At 43.8% G+C, this 21,626-nt stretch overlaps 1 long non-coding RNA gene across 1 annotated transcript; it reads right to left on the bottom strand.

Moving 5' to 3' along the window:
* Positions 1-6,251: 6,251 nt before the first annotated feature.
* Positions 6,252-21,602, bottom strand: LOC116590510. The gene is made up of 4 exons (XR_004285633.1): positions 21,182-21,602; positions 12,143-12,286; positions 7,123-7,176; positions 6,252-6,912 (listed from the first exon to the last, which is right to left on the bottom strand). It is a non-coding gene; the product is annotated as an uncharacterized LOC116590510 (long non-coding RNA).
* Positions 21,603-21,626: the final 24 nt, after the last annotated feature.

Raw genomic sequence — 21,626 nt, 5'->3', positions numbered from 1 at the left:
TTTTTGCTCAGGTGGAGCCTGATTGGAGGGAAAGGAGCAAGCTGGAGATCTTGCTGCTTAGTATTCCAGAGACCCAGGGCTAAAGAAGCTCTGGCGTCTTCAACAAGTGGTCCCGGAGGTGTCCCTGAGCATTGACATCCATCGATGAGTTAGAGAATGAGAGAGAGGATCATGCATGAGAGAGCACACGTATCCAAAATAGAAAAGACAAGTGGGAATAACCTTTGAAACTGAGGGATTTTAAAACTGACAAGAGGTTTCTCTCCATAATACTATGTAAATAAATTTGAAAAATCTAGTTGAAATGGTGATTTTCTAGGAATAGATTATTTATCAAAACTGACCCCAGAAAAGAAAGAAAGCCTAAACAAATAAATCTTTTTTTTTTTAAAGATTTTATTTATTTATTTGACAGAGAGAAATCACAAGTAGATGGAGAGGCAGGCAGAGAGAGAGAGAGGAGGAAGCAGGCTCCCCACTGAGCAGAGAGCCCGATGCAGGACTTGATCCCAGGACCCTGAGATCATGACCTGAGCTGAAGGCAGCGGCTTAACCCACTGAGCCACCCAGGCGCCCCTAAACAAATAAATCTTAATGAAAAAAATAGAGAAAGTTGTTCAAGAGCCAATCCCTAAAAAAAAATTTCAGAGGGGAACTCCATAAAGCTGAAGAAATAAGACATTCTCAATGGTCATTCAATTATTCCAGAAAATAGAAAAAACAAGGGCATGAAGAGACAAAGCAAAATTATCCAACAAACCACTATGGAAACTCAGGCTGGCCTGGTAGTAGGTTGTATGTACTCGGAGGGCTACCCTTACCTCAGCAGCCAAAGCTCAATTTTTCACCAGGCTACCAGGTGCCAACAGTTAGTGTTCTAGACAGCTCTCTAAAAAACTGGTGTCTAAATTTAAATTGGACATCTGACTCTTCTTATGACAGACTTGTCTTATTCAATAGATTAATTATTTTCTATTTATTTCTTAATATAAATAGGAAATTATATGCTCAAATACATTAGCTAATAATTTAAAGATAGGCACTAATAATATGGATATAGGATATGGAGCCTGAACACCACAAGAGGAACAAAGAAAAACAATAAAATACTTTGTCAACCCTACGAAATTCAGAAAAAGGAAAAAAGAAAATATTGAGAAAGAATAATGAACAGAAAACATGAAATAAAATGGCAGGAAGACCAAACATTTCACTGTTATGTTATGACTGTGAATTAGTTAAATTTCTTAATTAAAGATAAAGGCCTTAATACTGGGCACATACACACATATCAGTAGTATACACTCACACACATAAATCTGATGATACACCAGTTACAGGATACTCACTTAAAACATAATGACAAAGATTAACATCAACAGTCCAGCAAAGGTATCTCAGGCAGATGCCAGCCAAAAGAAAGCAAGGTATGGTGTACTCATATCAGACAAGGTAGAATTCAAGGCAAGATGCATTTTTTCCAGTAGAAAAACACAGTCTACCAAGAAGATGTGAAATAAAAAGGGACTTGAACAAAACCATAATCGTAGTGAGAGAATTTATCATAACCCAGAACCAAATTCAGTGGGGGAAAGAGGAGGTTTGAATATCAAACTGAGCAAGCTTCACGTGTAGCCCAAAGCAAACTACCTGCTTTCTTTTCAAATTCTCATGGAATGATAACAACAACTGATCACACACCATGCCACAAAGAACTCAGTAACCAAAAAGTAGAAATTACGTGGTCCATGTTCCCTGATCACGATGTAATCAATCTAGAAAATAAACAACAAAAAGATAATGCCTTCACCTCAAGCCTAACCACGTGGAAATTCCCAAACATTCCTCTAAATAGCTCAGGTTAAAATGAAAAATCAGATTAGCATTACAACCTGTCTGAAATTATTAACCACAAGAATATTTCATATCAAACCTAGATAATCTGACTGAAGAGTTCCTCATAGCAGTGGTCAGAACCTTAAACTCCTTTGGGTAAAGTCAGTGACTGACTCATCCATTCCACAAAAGTTTTCTGAGCGCCTATTGTAGGCCAGCACTGCTTCAAGTGGTGGGGACAGAGCAGTGATCAAAAAAGAGAATATTCCTCTTGGTGGAGGTTATGTTCAAGTGATAACTGTAAGAATTATTGAAAAAAACATCCTGAATGTTCAATTCAAGAACCTGGAAAGGTACAATAATATGCCCTCATAAAAGTAAGGGAGAAGAGTAAGGTAAATATAAAAATGGATGACTTAGAAAAAAAATAAGACAAACAGTAAAATTAAGATCTGAAAGTCTAGGGCACCTGGGTGGCTCAGTGGGTTAAAGCCTCTGCCTTCAGCTCAGGTCATGATCCCAGAGTCCCAGGGTCCCTGCTCAGCAGGGAGCCTGCTTCCTCCTCTCTCTCTGCCTGTGTCTCTGCCTACTCATGATCTCTGTCAATTAAATAAATAAAATCTTTAAAAAAAAATCTGAATAGCTAAAATAAGAAACACAAGAAACAACAAGTGTTGCCAAGGAGGTGGAGAAAAAGGAATCTCCCCGCTTGGACTGTTGGTGGAATGCAAACTGGTGCAGCCTCTGTGGAAAACAGTATGGAGGTTCCTCAAAAAATTAAAAATAGAGCTACCCAATAATTGCACTACTGGGTATTTACCCAAAGAATATGAAAACACTAATTTGGGAGTGTATACATACCCCCCATGTTTATTACATCATTATTTATAATAGCCAAATTATGGAAGCTGCCCAAGTGGTCTATCAATAGATGAATGGATAAAGAATATGTAATATACATACACACACACACACATATATAAATATATCTAACAATATAATATATATAACATGTATATATAACGGACTATTATTCAGCCATAAAAAATAATGATATCTTGCCATTTGCAACAACATGGATGGATTGAGAGTATAATGCTAAGCAAAATAAATCAGTCAGAGAAAGACAGTGCCATATGGTTTCCCTCATATGTGGAATTTAAGAAACAAAACAAATGAACAAAGGGGAAAAAACCAAACCAGAAAACAGACTCTGAACTCTAGAGAACAAACAGATGGTTACCAGAGGGAAGGTGGGTGGGGATGGGTGACCTAGGCGATGGGGATTAAGAGCACACTCGTCTCGATGAGCACTATGTACAGAACTGGTGAATCACTGTGTTATACACCAGAAGCTAATACGACACTGTATGTTAACTACATGGGAATTAAAATTAAAAACTTAAAATTAAAACTGAAAAATTAAGATTTGATCAGACTCTGCCATGTCTAAGAAAAAAGAGAGAAATCACAAATACGTATCCTTAGGGAGGACAAAGGGGATGATATGGCTGCAGATACAGAGAAGATTGTAAAGCTTATATGCAAATAATGTGTGTAATACAATGTCAAGAAGTGTAAAAACTTAGATAAAAACAGATGGCTACTGTGGACAAGATGAATAAATTACTAGAAGTATGTGAATTTCCGACATCAACTCATGTGGTAGAAAATTAGCATGGTCCAATAACTACAGAGAATTTGAAAAGATTGTTCAGGATCTACTCACCAAAACACATAAATACCTATACAAGTTCGAAGTAAAACTTGACAGACTATTGAGGCAAAGATAATCTTATTTAAACTATGTAGAACATAAAGATGGAAAGAGACTTTTGCAAGGCTGGAATGTCAAAATCTGAGCTAGAACATGAACACTGGAATTACAATGACGAGCACAGAGGCAGGGAGAGCAGGAAGGCCGGAGCACAAACTGCCCCGAGGGAGAGCTGTCGCAGTGGGAGCTACTGTGTGTGTTCGTTTGGGTCCGTGAATGGCCTGTCAACCAAACATGGCTCTGGGGACATCCCAATCTGTGTCCCTGCCCACCCTTCATGCCCCGCCACAGTCCACATCTATGGCTTTATGGGATACTCCTTACTTACACTCAGCTGATCCCCTGAAAGTGGACTGCTATGGTGTTACTGTCCCATTTGGGGGGTGGCCCCAAAAGATGGTGGGAAGAGAAATCTTCTCAAGGACAGAATGTAGAACAATACATCTTCCTGACCACTTTCCCCAAAGGCAAGATGGCCTGAGTTACAGATTTCCATTGGTTCATGGACATTGGCTAGTGGTCTAGCTGGACAATTGGAAGCTCAGACAGAACAAGATTAGAGACTGGGGACAAGGTCGTCTGGGGAGAAGAATGTGAATGGATCTCTCAGAACTCTCCCAGAGGCAGAGACTCCTCTTCAAAATATACTCCTCTCCAAAATTTTCCCCACTGTGAAGGAAGTTCTCAATGATCAGGTGGACAAGATGCCCACCCAGTGGACAAGTGTATACCAGCTTTTTTCCTCAGTTGCCCCTGAGCCTACTCAGAAATGAAGTGCTTTTGGAGGCAGGAACAGAGAACACCTATCCAAGTAAGGACTTGACAGCCTCTCCAAAGCTGAAGCAGCCAGTGCCATAGACAAGGTTCTAAATTCCAGCAGTGGAGACCAACTCTGCAAATCTGATATATTGCAGTAGAGATGACCTATCAGCATTTGACAGCAACTGGTTATGCTGGACTCCTTCCATCATGGAGGGTCAGTGATTTGTTCTCATTGGGATAAATATTTATATTGGAGCTCGATATATGTTTTCTCTCCCTGCTTCTACCAGGACTACCTTGAGCGGACTTAATAAATACCACTTGAACAACCCATATTCCATACTGTTTCTGTCCAAGAAACTCAGTTTAAAAAAAAAAAAAGTGATGCAATGGACCAATGGTCATGGGATTCACAGGGCTTTATCATATATCAGGAGAGTTTAACAGATTAAAATGGGCCACTGAAGGACCAGTTACAGCACTGATTGACAACATCTTGTGAGTTTGGGACACTGTCCTCCAAGACATGGTAAGTAAATTCAACCAGCAATCAATGGATAGTGGTCAATTTTGGTATTTGTCACTATCGAACCAAATAACCCGCTTTCAAAAAATATGCTTCTCATTCCTGTGTCTGCTCTACATCTGCTAATTTAGAGATTTTGATATCCAAGGGAGGAAAGCTTCAGTCTGGGAACATATAATGGGTGCACTGAATAGGAAGTTAATAGTGCCAAGCCGTCATTATGGGCTGTCTGTGCCAGTGGATAAACAGGCCCAAAGAGAGGTCATCGTGTTGGCTGGAATGATTGGGATTTGTGCTGTCCAATTCTATAGCCACCTGTGGCTATTATAAATTAATTTAAATTAAGCAAAATTAGAAATTCAATTCTTCAGTCCCACTAGCCACATGTCAGGTGGTCAATATCTGCATATGGCTATTGACTACCATATCAGGTGGTAACATATGGCTATTGTCTACAGAAATAGGCAGAGCCGATGTAGAATGTTTCATCACTGCAGAAAGTTGCATTAGACGGTGCTGATTTCAACAACCAAGAGTAATAGGGAGGTCATTTTGTGGGACACAAAGAAATGAGGTTACCTCTCTGGGACCCCGCTGCTCTATCTACTGGCACTGGTATGAGTAGGGGTCAATATGGAAGGAAGACTACAACAAACATATTTAGGCAGGACCATCAGGGCTCAGACCCCTCAAGAATAATGGTCCAGGCCACCTCACAATGTAAAGAATCCCTACCAACTGAGGTGTTGGCTGAAGGCAAAGTCAACACGGAATAAATGGTAGAGGAGGGAGGTCATACACCTTCGCCAAGGCATAGAGCCCTATATTCCCTCCTCATAGTTTCTTCCTTGCTCAGCCACATGTATATTCACATATTTAAATGAATTTCTCTTAGATTTCCCTTCAATTACATATATTGTGTGCAGAATATTGAGATAGGATTGGGACAGAATCAGAGAAGGAATGGACCTTGTCCCAGAAATCTTGGACTTGGAGTTGTATAGAGTAACTAATAAAAGAATGAAGATATTGGGGCACCTGGGTGGCTCAGTGGGTTACAGCCTCTGCCTTTAGCTCAGGTCATGATCCCAGGGTCCTGGGATCAAGCCCCGCATCGGGCTCTCTGCTCTGCAGCTGGTCTGCTTCTCCCCCTCTCTCTCTGCCTGCCTCTCTGCCTACTTGTGATCTCTGTCTGTCAAAAAATAAATGAAATCTTTGAAAAAAAAAAAAAGAATGAAGATATTTTCAGTTTGTTAGGTTACAACTTTGGTGGGGGTGGGGAGGGTGTTCTAAGGATGGAAATCAGGCAGAACTGTACTAAGAACTTACTGGTTATTTTGGCCTCCAAGAGTTTGATTCTGCCAGTAGCCTTCCAGTGTTAGTTTAAGTAGATCTGGTTTCTGTTGTTTGCAAAGAGAATTTCTGATGGGTACAGAACTATAAATGTTGGCAAGGAATTGACATAGTTATTTGTGGATGACACGCTTCTCTTCCTAGAAGTTCCTGGAAAATCAAGAGAGAAAACACTAGGAAACAGCAAACAATTAACTGTGGTAACCAGATATAGATTGTCTTCCTGTTTATCCACTTTATTCTGCAAGAAAATTTAATGGTCAAAATCCCATTTTCAATGTAAAATAAAACCAGACCCTGAAGGGCCCTAAATGCCAGACCATTCTGTCTTGATGGTGGGGAGGAGCCAGAGAAGGTGTCAGAGCATCGAGACCTGTCAGCAAGCTGAATGCAGGAGTTTGGGGGCAGGGGGGTGGCAGGGAGGTGTCATGGCCCTGCCCCCTGTCCTGGCAGGTGCCTGTGGCTGCCGTCCACTGGGCCCGGGGATGGGGGCTGTCAGCTGGAGAGCAGTGACCACTCCAGTGGGCACTGGTGGGGCCGAGGGGGCAGGAGGGACAGGAGCCGTGGTGCGGTCTCTGGGGTGTGAGTCCATGCAGCTCCTCAGGGGACAGCAGACCTACATTTTGCCGTTCTTTGGCTTGTATACATTGGAGGACTTCTGTAAGGAAAATAATAAAAATTATAAATATAAAATAAGGTACAAACATGAATAATTACTTGGAATGAGAAAAGAAATCAAAACCACCCACAAATAAGAAAAGTCAACATAGTCCAAATATTGCATAATCTCCCCAAATAGCCTAATAGTTTTAAATGCTGCACACATCTTTGTAATACTTTTTTTTCCCCTTCATTTTTGGCTACATACCTTTTGGCGGCTTCTTCATATAATGATGCTGTAAAGTACAGTACATGACGTTTCCTATAAAGAGAATAAGTTAGCATTTCCTAAAAAGGAATAGAAAGATAATTCCCGGTGTGGTTAGCCAATCTGTTATTTTGTTACTAGTAGTTTTGGAGAGTTCAACTTCAAAATCTGTCGATAAAGTTGGAAATGTTCAGGATTGTCGCCCAATTGGCGGCAACCTCTATCCAATATCTTTTACAAGTGAGCTGTAAGATCGCAGGGTGAGGGCCAATCTTAAATATTTGGAATTGACAGCTCGTTAACCAGAGCAATTCAGACGCATTCTTAAATTGCTGCTACATTGCTTTTAGCAGCGTAATTGTGTCATAAAATGACTCTTGCGCTATGTACACTGTAGTTATTGATGAATATGTACAGAAGCCTTGTCACGGGAACCCTTGTTCCTCCAGGCTGTCTCGCTCTGTTGGTGAAAATTTCATGTGCCATTTCGTCTGGAGCTACCAGACCTCATCAGGACAAGACGCTTCGGTCACACTGAGATGTGATTCCAAATAATGAGACACATAAAACATGCAACTTGACACAGAAAGACCGGGTGCTTGTGGAACTTGCCCAGGACTCAAGCCCTGCAAACAATGGAATCCTGATACATTTGATTCTGCATGAATCCCATGAAAGAGAAACAGAATGTGCGATGCACTTATAATTGTACATGTAGCGTCACAGAGTATATTCTTCAGCAGGAGTATATTTTTTTAAAGATTTTTAATTTATTTATTTGACAGAGAGAGAGATCACAAGTAGGCAGAGAGGCAGGCAAAGAGAGAGGGAGAAGCAGGCTCCCCATCGAGCAGAGAGCCTGATGTGGGGCTCAATCCCATGAGCCGAAGGTAGAGGCTTAACCCACTGAGTCACCCAGGTGACCCAGGAGTATATTTTTGAGGGGAGAGAATTTCCAGTTTGACTGGGCATCCATGAGAAATGAGTCCTATGTTCTGATGGCGGAAGAATTTTTCACCCGCCCACTCTGGCTCTTTTCACTTCAAACCTCATTTCTCCTCCAAAACTTGCCAGTACTGGGAGCTGACACATTCATATTTCAATATGACCTCTGGCCTGAACCTTCGTGTCATGGTAATTGGTGAGCTGGCATGGTGGGTATTGGTGGGTAGGAATATTATTGCCAGAATGGCTAACAATAATTTAGGTATAAACAGGAGTGAGTATGAACTATATAACTATACCCCCACTAAGCCAAATAAACGTATTTTCAATTCAACTTCCCCTTAGCCAGACCCCAGAGATGTCTACAGCCATCCAACACCTTTCGACATGGTGGAACTATGACAGGGAAGTTACAGTGAAAGACACAATGGTCTTAACGGAAACATTTTACTTCTGTCAGTTTTACAGAACCATTATGACCATGTGAATGCATTGCTCGGATCCCTCCCAGGGCTTTGCAGAAGGCCTGTGTGAGTTTATGAAACATCACAGTATACCCACCTTGGCTTTGGCTGTCAGGGCAGGAGCTAGGGAAACAGGGACTAGTCCCTTTAATCATTCCTCTTACTGAAAATCTCAACACAGTCCACACAGCACCCTTCATACTCGCCCTCTCATCTATTCCCACTACAGCCTGTGAAATAGGTATTATTCTCCCCAGGCTGCAGATGAAAAGTGGAAGCCTAGAAACAGAAGGACTCTTGGCCAGGGTCACACAGTCGACAAGCAGGTCAGCCCAGCTCTTATGTTCCGTCCAGGTCAGTGCCTAACACAAGGCCTGCACGGTCTCATTTACTCCCACGCTCATTGTGACAGAGGGACGAGGAAGTGGTTAGGCTACCATTTTACAGAAGCAGTAGGTTTTATAATCATCCATCATACCTACACCCACAGGACAGTCGACAAGACATTTGTAGGCCCGTGAGTTTTATTTAACTCTCACAGCAACCTGCAAGGAATGTTATCTGGTAGAGGAGACAGACTCAATGGAGGTCATATGGGCTGATTAAGGTCCAGCAGCAAGTCACTCCAAAGAGGCCCTCCAAACCAGGACTCCCCACTCCTGGTTCAATGCTCTTTTCACTGCACTCTGCTCTCTTCCCCTTTGGAGATCAAAGGACCCCAGAGCATCATCTAGTCCCAATCCCTCCTGCCACTCAGGAGAAGCCCAGAGAGTGGGAAGGACTCTTAACCCAATGGTCAAATTTGTTTCTCTGCCTCACTTCTGCAAGAGGCTTCATCTGCCTCCCCATGTTTAGAGGGCCCCAGTGCCCTGGATTTTGCCCTGACCTCTGAGTAACCCTCCTGCAACAGCTTGTACCAAGTCAGTCTGTCACTGCCTTCCGCTTCTTGTAATTGGTCTCCAGCCGCAGGTCCCACTGAAGAGGGAGGAGAGTCTTAAGCAGCCTTAGAAGCCGAGTAGCCCCTTCCCCATGGCCACAGCCAATTGGATGGCACCAGTGAGGGAGACCAATCCAGACTGAGCAAGGTTAGACTTATGCGCCAGAGCAGGTGGGTCTGAGCGGTGGAAAAGGAGCCCGGCAGTAGAAAGGCAGAAGCACAGAAAAGAGGCTAGGGGACCCCAGACAGAGCCTCTGCTCTGTGAGTGTACCAATCCCATGATTCCCAGCAGTACCTGGGCCCAGGTTATTTTTCTGTGCAAACCATTAGCACATTCCCCACATTGAATCACATGAGTGGGTTTTGATACCATGCAACTTAGAACTTACAGAATTATTTTTATTTTTTTTTAACAAGTTTAATGGCTGATACAGTCATATGGTATTAACTCATATGTGGAATTTAAGAAACAAAACAAATGAACAAAGGGAAAAAGAGAGAGAGAGAGGAAGAGACACACCAAGAAACAGATTCTTAACTACAGAGAACAAATGGACGGTCACTAGAGGGGAGGCAGGTGGGGGGGTCGGTGACCTAGGTAATGGGGAGGGGAAGAAGAAGGGCACTTGTGATGTATGATGATGACCGGTGATGTAAAAAAGTGTTGGATCACTATATAATACATCTGAAACTTATATTATACTCTATGTTAATTAACTGGAATTTAAATAAAAACTTTAAAAAAAAGACATTTTGGGGGCACCTGGGTGGTTCAGTGGGTTAAGTCTCTGCCTTCGGCTCAGGTCATGATCTCAGAGTCCTGGGATCGAGTCCCGCATCGGGCTCCCTGCTCAGTGGGGAGCCTGCTTCCTCCTCTCTCTCTGCCTGCCTCGCTGCCTACTTGTGATCTCTCTCTGTCAAATACATAAATAAATTCTTTAAAAAAATAAAAATAAAAAAAATGTTAAAAAGACATTTTTAAAAAGTAACACACTATATGTATTCCTCTGCATCTTGCTTTTTTCACTGAACTGTCCTGGAAATCATTCCAGGCTATAAAATGATGCATTGTTTTTACAACCAAAGTCCATGGTTTATGTCTGGATTCAGCCGACCCCACCAAGGGCTGAGATGGGGCCCGGAGGCCTGTCACTTCGTCAAAAACAAAGGAGAGGCAGGATCAGGAGATATGTCTGGTCTCTTCGCTGGTGGGAGAACAGAGAGACTGAGGCTTTAGTCAGTGTCTGCAGGAGGCCAGGGCTGGACCTAGAGGGTTTGGCCGTGTCGGGGATGAAAGGCCATGGCTTGTCTTGCTGACCTCTGCCCCTCCCTGTGAAGTTCAGAAACAGGTTCCTCAATGACTTCATCATTTGCCTCATCCTCTCTGGTACCACAACTGCTCCACCCGAGTAGGTGGCTGCAGAAAGAGGGAAGCTGCCCAGGCCTCCCTGGCTCTTCCCCCCTTCCAGTTTGTCTCCACTCCCTGAGGGGCCTCCTTCCCCTGTGGCAGCAAGGGCTGTGTGGGCCCAGAACAGGCAGCTTCCCTTGCCCTCTGCCCCTGGGGAGGGGGTTTAGGATATTGAAGTGGGCAGGAGAGGGTGCTGTGCTGGGCTCCCTTGCCTGAGCTCTGGAGATCTTTACCCTCTGCCTCCTTTCCACAGGCTTCCCCAGGGGGCCCAGGCCCCGATGGTGCCCTCCCTTACCTGTTATTTCTGTCCACTGCCCAGCACCCTACCTTGGGCACTGGGGCTCCCCTGGATCTGACCCTTGGAATCTTACACCTTACTCCTTCTTTCTCCCACAATTCTTTATTCTATTCTTCTGTAAATTGCTTTTGTAATTCTATTCCTGCTGAAAGAAATGCCTTTTCCTGACTTTCCAGCCTGCTCCAAAACCCCACAATTTACTGCTGGTCACATCTTGTAAGGACCTCCAAAGGGTTTGCCTCTCTTTCTTCTCTCTCCTTCCCCTAACCCCCACCCCCTCCAATGTATTGTTTAGGTTACGGGAACATTAATTAAGGTCAGGACGTCTTTTCCACGGAGGAAGTTTTGTTTCTGATTCTGGTGGGGCCATTCCACTGAGTCGGCGTCAAATGCGTGTCTCCACCTGAAAAAGGGATTATTTTATCTGCGTGCACATGCGCTGCAGCTGGCAGCCAGGCATGGGAGTCCCTACTGCAGTCAGTCCCTCCATCAGCAAATTCTCCCTGCAGCCTCCAGTCTGTGGGCTCTAGGCTGGGCAGCCAGGGACACACATAAGAACAGGACATCCTCGGGACACTTGGGTAGCTCAGTCGATTGGGCATCTGCCATCGGCTTGGGTTGTGTCCTAGCATCCAGGGATCAAGCCCCACATTGGGCTTCCTGCTCAGTGGGGAGCCTGCTTCTCCCTCTCCTGCTCCCGCTGTTTGTGTTCCCTCTCTGCCTGTCAAATAAATAAACGAAAAAAAATAAATAATGGACATCCTCACTGCCCTCACAGGTGCCCCAGTGTGTTGTGGAGGACAAGGCATGCGCTAAGATAATCGGGAGCTACAGGTTGTATTTGTGCTGAAACTGTTTCCCCTTCAGCGATGGTGAAGCATTTTGAAGGCTCCTGTTCTGTGCCAGGCACTTATGTGGCCTTGTTTCATTTTGACAACCACTTGCAAGTTGGGCTTTGTTAACCTTACCTTACAGATGAGGAAACTGAGGCCCAGAGAGGTTGAGTTGCTCACACAGGTGACAGTGGAGGTGCAGCATCAGGATTTGATTCCAGGATAGTTTCACCCCAAGGCTAGGTTCCTTCCACTGGCTGGAGCAGCCCTCTCTCAGCTCTGATAGCAAAAAGGAGCAGATTTCACACTGGTTCGTTGCTTTGTCTCTTTTCTACCCCAAGTGTGACAGGCGGGGGATGTGGGAGAGAGTTGGGCCCAGAGGACAGAAAAGGGCAATTGGCCTGCACAGGGTGGGGGTGGGAAGCAATGCTTGTCTGTTTGCCTGCACATGCTTAAGGACACAGCCTGCGGGAACAGTAGATGGTATGGGAGTGAATGAGGCTGTCCTTGCCTTTCATGCACCAGCGTCTTCATTTGTGTGGAAGCCTTAGTACCACGAGTATCACATCTGATAGGCCTTCCCAGCCCAAAAAGGAACTACACTGTTAATCAACAACCCATGACTGCCTTCCCTACACAGGACATGGGATAAAGAGATGCTTAAGAAATGGTCCTTTCTCTTAAGAGCTCATAGGTTAGCACAGTCCCTCGAAAACCAATGTGGCAAGTGACTTGACGGTAGAATGCCTGGGAGTTGGGGGCTGCCAGAGCTCAGGGAAGAGGACGTCACTCAGTTGGAGGGGTAGATCAGGAATCCTTCTTGGAGGCAATGACTGAGCTGAATCTTAAAGGATGAGCTGTCCTTCAAGGTCAAGGCAGGTGAGAGAGGGTATCCCAGCACATGTGCATGACATGTCCAAAGGCCAGGAGGCAGGGAGAGGCAGGGCAGTTTTGGAGAACAGTAAATAGTTGGGTATGGCCAGAACCCCCTTCAGGCGCTTTGTTACAAAAGGTCATTTAGCCAAACTGGGAGTTTGGTCCCTATTCAGCAGATAAAGAGAATGATTGAAATCCTTTAAGTGAGGGTAAGGGATAGTCAGAGCTGCATTTTAGAAAGCTCATTCCAGGAGATGTCTTATTCTAAATGGTGCCTGGAGAGCAGTTCCTGCTGCAGCCTTCTGCACTTCTCGCACGTACACACCCACAGAACACAAAAATGCATAACAATTCTGAAAATCAAAACTGGCAATCAATTACAAGAATCTGAAAGACAAAATAATTGCTTGTCCATGCTTGGACTAGGAAACAGAGCAATGCATTCACTTAAATAAAGGTAGAAATACACTTAATTCTGTTTGCCATTTGGAGACCCCAAATATTTAATAATTAGAAAATAGCACAACTGCCTTTTTGCTGTAAATGGGCTGCTTTTTTGAGGTAGCCAGTGCAGTATTCTCATATTCCTGTCCCATATTTTTAAAGATTTATTTCTATTTTTTTAATTTGAGAGAAAAAGAGAGAGCTGGGTGATAGGGGTAGAAGGAGAGAGAGAATCCTAAGCAGACTCCGTGCCAAGCATGGAGCCCAGTGTGGGGCTCAATTTCACGACCCTGAGATCAGGTCCTGAGTTGAAACCAAGAGTCAGTTGCTTAACCGACTACACCACCCAGGTACCCTGTCTTTTTTTTGGTAAAGATTTAATTTTAAGTAATCACTATTCCCAATGTGGGGCTCAAACTCACAACCGCAAGATCAAGAGTCACATGCTCCACTAAGTGAGCCAACCAGGCATCCCATCAAATTACGGTCCTCACATCTACCTTTTTGCACTAAATGAGGTTGCAATCCCCAAAGGACAGAAAATAGGGGAGCCTACTAGGGCTAGCACTTATCATTCTGAAAGGTGAAGAATCGCAACACAAAGCCTTGAGATAGGAGGAGAGAAGGAAGGGAGAGCTGTTAATGATGCATGCTGATGCAGTTTTTCATAAACTCCACTGATCCAGAAGGGCAGAGGGACCAGACAACAGGAACAGAAGATGTCCCCCACTTGTGGAGGAAGAAGTTAGAAAAGTAAAAAGAAAACTAAGCCCAAGTAAAGTAGAAGACATAATAACAAAAATGAATCAAATAAGAAGACAATTCATTAATTAAATTTAGCAATGCAGCTGGATCCGCTCTATAAACAAAACTCCGTAGTACTTCTACTAAGCACCTATAATTAGTGAGGTTCAAAAGCAATGCCATTTGCAGTAACATCAAAAAAGCAACAAAGGGTGCCTGGGTGGCTCAGGGGGTTAAGCCTCTGCCTTCAGCTCAGGTCGTGATCTCAGGGTCCTGGGATGGAGTCCCACATCAGGCTCTCTGCTCAGCAGGGAGCCTGCTTCTCTCTCTCTGCCTGCCTCTCTGCCTACTTGTGATCTATCGCCCTCTCTAAAAAGAAAAAAACAAAAACAAAAACAAAAAGCAACGAATATCTTGGAACACATCTAGTGAAATGTGTACAAGACCACATACTATATTATTGGGGCACATTAAAGAAAATCTAAATTAACAGAGGAAGGGATATACCATGTTCATAGATTGAAGGACTATGAATATTCATACTGACACTATTCTAAATAGCCTAAACTGGAAACAACCCAAATGTTCCTGAACAATACAATGCACAAATTCATCATGATATAATCACCCAGTTGAATATATTCAGTAATGAAAATGAGTAAACTTCTGCTACATGCAACAGCTCTGATGAATTTCATAAACATAATGTGGAAGGATATGCACTGTGTGATTTTACTGGCCAAAGTTCAGAAACATGGGCACCTGGGGGTTCAGTCAGTTGAGCATACAACTCTTGGTTTTGCCTCAGTTGCGGTCTCCAGGTCATGGGACTGTTCTCAACGCAGAGTCGGCTTGAGATTCTCTCCCTTTGCTCCTCTCCCTGCTCATGCTCAGATAAATAAATAAATAAATAAAATATTTTTTAAAAAGTTCAAAAACAGACAAAACTCATCTCTGGTGTCAGAAGTCTGGATAGTGGGAGATAATGACCAACAGGGCCTAGGAGAGATTTCAGATGTTGGTCATCTAGTTCTTGACCTGGATGGTAGCTTCACAAGTATGTTTACTTTGGTACAACCAGATTGTGCATTTATGGTTTGTGCACCTTTCTGAATATGTCTTAATTCAGTAAAAATTTTAATAAAAAAGGAATAAATTAGGAAATGGGAAATTGTGGTATAAAGGATTTACAAGGCTACTCAGATTCTGTGATATAGTTGAATTCCGTGTCATGCATGGATACTGCAGCCCAGCAAGAGAGCTGAGCACTTTATAGTTACTTCATAGTTACTCACTTACTTATCAGCAAATGTCATTTTACAGGTGAGAAAACAGGCCAAGAGAGTTTAAAGGAACTTCCCCAGAGTCACAAAACAACTAAGCGGTAAGGTCCAAGAGTCAAACCTCAGCAGCTGGGGTCCAGGACTCACGCCCAATGCCACCCCACGGAGTCAGCTTGTCAGCTGTTTCTCTTCTGCTCCCCTCCTTCCCCTGTCCCTGGAACAGTGTTTCTCAAACTCTATAATTGATTCCACAATTCATGGGGTGTCTTTGCCATGTTTGATGACACTAAGAACAATAGTGATTCCTATGGTGTTTCAGGACTTGCCAGTAATGGATAAACTTTTTAAGAGCTTGGAACAGTGTCAGGAAAATTGCCGAACAAAATGTCTTCTGTATTTTTGTCACTAGAAGCAGAGTTGTGACGGGCAGCATAATATGCATGTTCACTGCCAAGAAACTTGCATAATGATTTTCTGCATCTTTAAAGCCCTGAATCCATTAAGGCTTTTTAATTGGTATTGAGTAATATACCACATGCATGGCAGAAACTATCCATAGCCATCCCTGAGCTCCTCTTCACACTACCTTTTATCTAGAACTGTTAAAATTGCTCAGTTAACTATGCATAAATGTGTGGAATAATCAGTGTATTCTCAGCTATGTAAAAATGCAGAAAAAGATTTTTTTAGGAAATACACCAAATTATGCACAGCAGTTATCTTGGGTTGTAGCTTTTTCGCATTGGTTTTTATTTTTTTATTTCTTGGTATCCTCAAATTTTCTACAACAAATCTGTTACCTTTTAAATCATATGATTCTTTTTTTCCTTTTTTAGAGACCGGGAGGAGAGGCAGAGGGACATAGAGGCTCTTAAGCAAGCTCCTTGCCCAGCAAGGGGCCGAACCAGGGCTTGACCTTACAACCCCGAGATCATGATCTGAGCCAAAATCAAGAGTCAGAAGCTTAACCTCCTGAGCCACCCAGGAGCCCTAAATCATACAACTGTAAAATCAGCTTAGAGTATATGAAGTTTTATATAATCAAGTACTTGTAATTATGTCAAATATATGTATATAGTAAAAGACTAGAAGAAGTCAATAGTAATTTTTTTCTGTTTGTAGAACAATGGGTTTTTTCCTTTCCTTTACTTTTTAGAACTTTACAATTTTTCTGTAGCAATCATTGTATCAGTCAAGATTCTAGTTTATAGGGGCACCTGAGTGGGTCAGTCAGTTAAGCATCTGTCTCTTGGCTTTGACTCAGGTCATGATCTCAGAGTTGTGGGATCAGGGTGCCACACTGGGCTCCACATTCAGCATGGAGTCTGCTTGAGATTCTCTGCCTCTCCCTTTGCCCTTTCCCCCCTGTTCACATGCTCTCTCTCAATAAAATACATACATACATACATACTTTAAAAAAATGATTTTAGATTATAAACAACAGAAGTTGACTCCAGTCACCTTAAGCAGTAAAGGATTTATTGTAAGAACATTAGGTGCTTCTCAGCATCTTTTGGAAGCTAAGGAAGGCTTAGTAGGAGAGAACCCAACCAAGGTCAAACCAAGGTCAATAGTTTGGTTAGGACATTGTTGCTGAGACTGTCACCAGACATCCCTAGCCATCACTGCTGCTGGACTCCCGATGCCTGCACTGCTGTAACAAATATTCTTTCTAACTGCGCCTGTGTCTTCGTGTCACTCTCTCATGGTCCAGACTTCTGGGCAGAATCATCTGATTCATTAACAATAATCATGTGCCCATGTTCTAGCTGCCTGAGCACAGGAAGGACTGTCTGGCTCTTGCCAGGCTTCCTATAAGGTTCATACGGTAGAGATTCTTCCAAAGAGATAGGGTGTTCAAATGTGAGATAGCTTGAAATAGGATGAATGTCAACTACACTCAAATATTATTATTACAATTATTATTTGCAATGTCCCAAATCAGAGAGCAGAACTGGTCTAATAAAGACACTAATTACCATAAGTAGGCATTGCTTTTATAATGGAAATAATTTTTTTTTCTTTCTTGCTAAAACATAGACACTTGTATTACACAATGTGGATCAGAGTGCATTTTATTTCCCATAGTATGGACTAAAGAACAGGGTTTATTGGGGGAAATTATAAGCCAAGAATCGGTGAGAAAAAGCACAAGTGTTCCATCTTCTCCTTGTCCCCCAGACAGGAGTGTCACAGTCAGGAGCCACAGGGCACACAGTGGGTCTGTGTTTCTGAGGATGACCCTCACTCCTCGTTTGCTTTTTTTCTAGGTACAACTTTACCGGTAAAATAAGACTGCTTGAGCACGAGGCAGTAGGAATTTATAGAGGGCCAGGAGTTACCTGAGAAGGGTAATTTTCTAGAAAGGAGGAGTCTCCCAGTGGGTAGAAGGGGTCAGCGAGGGATACTGTGGGTCATGACACACTGGATAAGAAGACGGGTGTGCTGCACATTGAGCAAAACAATACAGGCAGAAGAAGGGAATGTTTGGGAGAAGTGATGAGTTTGGTTTAGGACATGTTGGTCTGGAGAACATATGAGTCACCCCCAGACAATGTCAAGGTTCCCATTATACACCCCCAGAACAGCCTGCAACTCTCCTTTGTATTGCTTATCCCAATTACACTTTATTCAATAATCACAGAATTAGTATTGAATCTCCATTCCAGATTGTGAGTTCCCGAAGGTCTTGGCCCAGGTCTGACCATTTCACTGCTATAGCCCCAGCACCTGGCATAGGATCAGGCACAGAATAAGTAAGGAAAACAAACGTGTTGAATGAATTAATGAATCTACATGGAGCCCTGCAGCAGGCAGATACGTGGATAGGAAACTGAGAGACCTGGGATAAAGCTCTAGATTCAGGAGAATTCCACACTTAGATAGTAACTGAATCCAAGGCACTGGCTAAGATGGGTTACCCACCGAGCTCAGCTGGGTTGAGAAAATCAAAGAGCCTGAGCCAGAACCCCCAGGGAACATCATCATCCCAGGAAGACAATGTAGGCAAACGTAGGCAGAGAACAAAGGGAGGGTTGTGTTCTGGAAGGTAAGGGAGAAGAGAGTTATAGGCATGGAGGAGTCAATGGAGTCAAATGCTGCCGGGAGGTCTTGTAAAATGAAAAACAGCAATGCTTATGAAGGACTGGTGGGCCACTCTCAGCTCCTAACAGCTCTCAGTGTACTAAATCACTGAATTCTGGAGACCACATGTGCAGCAGGTGTTACCATCATCACTTCCTCCCTGCTATGAAGATACTGGGACACAGAGAGGTCACCAGCCAGTCAGTGTGGGAAGGCTGTATTCTGAACCCAGGTGATCTGGTTCTCAAGTCTGCGCTCTTCACCGTTATATATGCTGCCTCAGATCAGAGGTAACAGGTGGCTCATGGGTAACATTGGGATAACAAATGTCGGCTGTGCTGTGGGGTGAAGCCACATGGCAATGAGCAAACGGTGAGTCGGAAGCAAGAGAGTTAAGACCAGAAATCCAGCTTTTCCTTACAAAGAGTGGTCCAGCGCACTGACACCAACCACCTGGGAGCCCTTTAGACATGCAGAACCTTGAGCCCCAGCCCTATCTTCTGAATCAGACTCTGCAGTTTAATAAGGTGATTGATGTGCACAGTGAAGTCTGAGAAATGTTGGATTAGATGATCTCAGGAATTTTGGTTGAGGAGTAAGAAAGAAAAGCACAGCATTAAGTGAAAGGTTGCTTTTTCTCTTTTTTTAGGTTGGAGAACCTTGAGCATATTTATAAACTGAGACCAATGGCTTGGAACTCCTGTAGCACATTAAAAGCACCTGGGATGGGACGCCTGGTTGGCTCCGTTAGGCTGCTGCCTTCGGCTCAGGTCATGATCCCGGGGTCCTAGGATCAAGTCCCGAATCGTGCTCCTTGTCCAGTGGGGAGCCTACTTCTCACTCTGCCTCTGCCTGCCACTCTGCCTGCTTGTGCTCTCTCTACGACAAATAAATAAAATCTTTTAAAAAAAGATCACAAGTAGGCAGAGAAGCAGGCAGAGAAAGAGGAGGAAGCAGGCTCCCTGATGAGCAGAAAGCCCGATGTGGGGCTCGATCCCAGGACCCTGGGATCATGACCTGAGCTGAAGGCAGAGGCTTTAACACACTGAGCCACCCAGGCGCCCCCAAATAAATAAAATCTTAAAAAAAAAATCTTTAAGAAAAAAAAAAAAGCACCTGAGATGCTGTTAAAATGACCAGTTTTCTAAGGCCTACCCTTGGGAAAGCTGTGTAGCATGTGGGATGGGGTAGAGAGCTACCAGGGGGGTAGGCACACAAAAGGAAGGACAGGATGAAGGTGCAAGCACCGGGGAATGAAAAAGGGATAAAGGCCTCTTCAGGGAAACAGGAAGGGATGGGATGAGGATGAAGAAAGCAAAGGAGATGTTTTGGAGAAGGAGGAAAGGCATTAACAATAAAGCAGAGAGAGGAATTTTTAGAGAGAAGGGTCCAAAAGGCAATAGATACTCAAAGGGAATTGTGCCTGAGAGCCATGATTAATTGTTTTTCTTTTTCTTTTTCTTTTTTTTTTAAGATTTTATTTATTTATTTTAGAGAGAGAAAACGAGAGGGGGAAGGTCAGAGGCAGAAGCAGACTCCGCGCCAAGCAGGGAGCCCGATGCAGGACTCCATCCTAGGATTTGAGGCTCATGACCTGAGCTGAAGGCAGTTGCCCAACCAACTGAGCCACTCAGGCACCCAACCACTTGCTTTCTTAAATGCTAACTAAGACATGCATGGTGGCAAGAATGGTACTTAAAGTCAGACGGGTTACTGGTCTGCTGAGTCTTGCAGTATCTTCCCATCACACATAGCTTACTAGGCACTTGGTGACTTTATTCTTGTCTTTCCACTGACCTCCAGCACACCAGGCTCTTCAGTGTTCCTTTTCCTACTTTCACATTCCAGCCTCAGGGCCTTTACACTTGCTATCCCCACCTATGGGCTGTTCTTCCTCCAGATATTCACATGGCCTGCTTCCTTACCTTCAGTTAGATCTCCTCCAGTGTACTCTCCTCAATGAAGTGATGAGGGTCATCACTCTCTATCCCCGTCCTCTGCATTATTTTCCATTACTGCCCAACATCAGTCCATAAAGCTACTTGCCTATTTGTTTAGGTCTGCTTTCCCTACCCGAATGCAAGCTCCATTGTCTTGCTCGCTGTGGAAAACCCACTGCCTAGAACAGTGAGGCATAGAGGTGCACCTGTAAAAAGTTTGGAGTGAATAAGTGGCAGCTGCAACCTAGTACAAATGAATGGTTTGGTGAGATGAAAAGGTATTGCTGAGTGTGCCTGGGGAAGGTGATGAGCTAGGGAGGTTGAGGAACAACAGGGTGAGTAAGGACAAGTAAACAGGCATCTTAAGGGCCTGACTGAGGAGGAAGCACAGGGTTGTAACGGCAGGAAAGATTGCGGTTTCTGCATTAGACCACCCACTCTGTGTTGGTCTGGACAAGTTTGTTAATCTTCCTAAGATTCAAACCACCCACTCTGTGTTGGTCTGGGCAAATTTGTTAATCTTTCTAAGCCTCAATTCTCGCAACAGTGAAATGAGGCTGATAACCATAGTCCCTCCACCTAGGGTTGCCATGGGGGTTAAATGAGCTAGTAGCCAGAAAGTGTGTGATAGGCAGTAAGCTCTCAATAAATGCTTATTATTATGATCAATCCAAGATTGTGGGGAGAGAATGAAATGTTACAATGTTAAAAAAAAAAAAAAAGAAAGAAAGAAGGAAGGAACGAAAGAAAGAAATTTACATTTCTGTAAACCATCGAGTCCTACTCTGAGAATAAGTTGTTACCTTGCCACCTCACCACGCAATCGTGTCTCCGCCTTGCCAGCGCCGTTAGCAGCCCTTTCTCCTTTCTGATGACGCTTCTGAGAGCTGACCTAGCGCCTGGCCCAAGAAGTTCTCCATAAAAATTTGCTGGTGTTCACTGCACTTATCCCAAACAGTGCTGCTTTGGTGCTACCTTGTCAGGAAAACGACGTGAAGTGGGAGAGATTCACGCTCTGACCGCTTTAGGGGAGAACGGGCTAGGCAGAAAGAGCCTTCTGCGAGCCCTCAATCATCTAGAAGGCTAGCATAGCAAACGTAGCTCAATAATAGGGGAGTAGGTTTGTTCCTCTGGAACTCGTCGACGAGACTAGTGCTTTCAAGGGCGGCCGGAGGTCTACAACAGGCGCTGAATCTTCGACTCCTTTAGGAGGCGTGGCCTCGCTGCAGCTACCGCGGGAGTGATTGG

This window comes from Mustela erminea, chromosome 5 (genome assembly GCF_009829155.1).
Source record: "Mustela erminea isolate mMusErm1 chromosome 5, mMusErm1.Pri, whole genome shotgun sequence".
NCBI classification, from domain to species: domain Eukaryota; kingdom Metazoa; phylum Chordata; class Mammalia; order Carnivora; family Mustelidae; genus Mustela; species Mustela erminea.
Note: the sequence above shows the minus strand (reverse complement) of the source record. Positions and strands in the feature narration are given on the sequence as shown.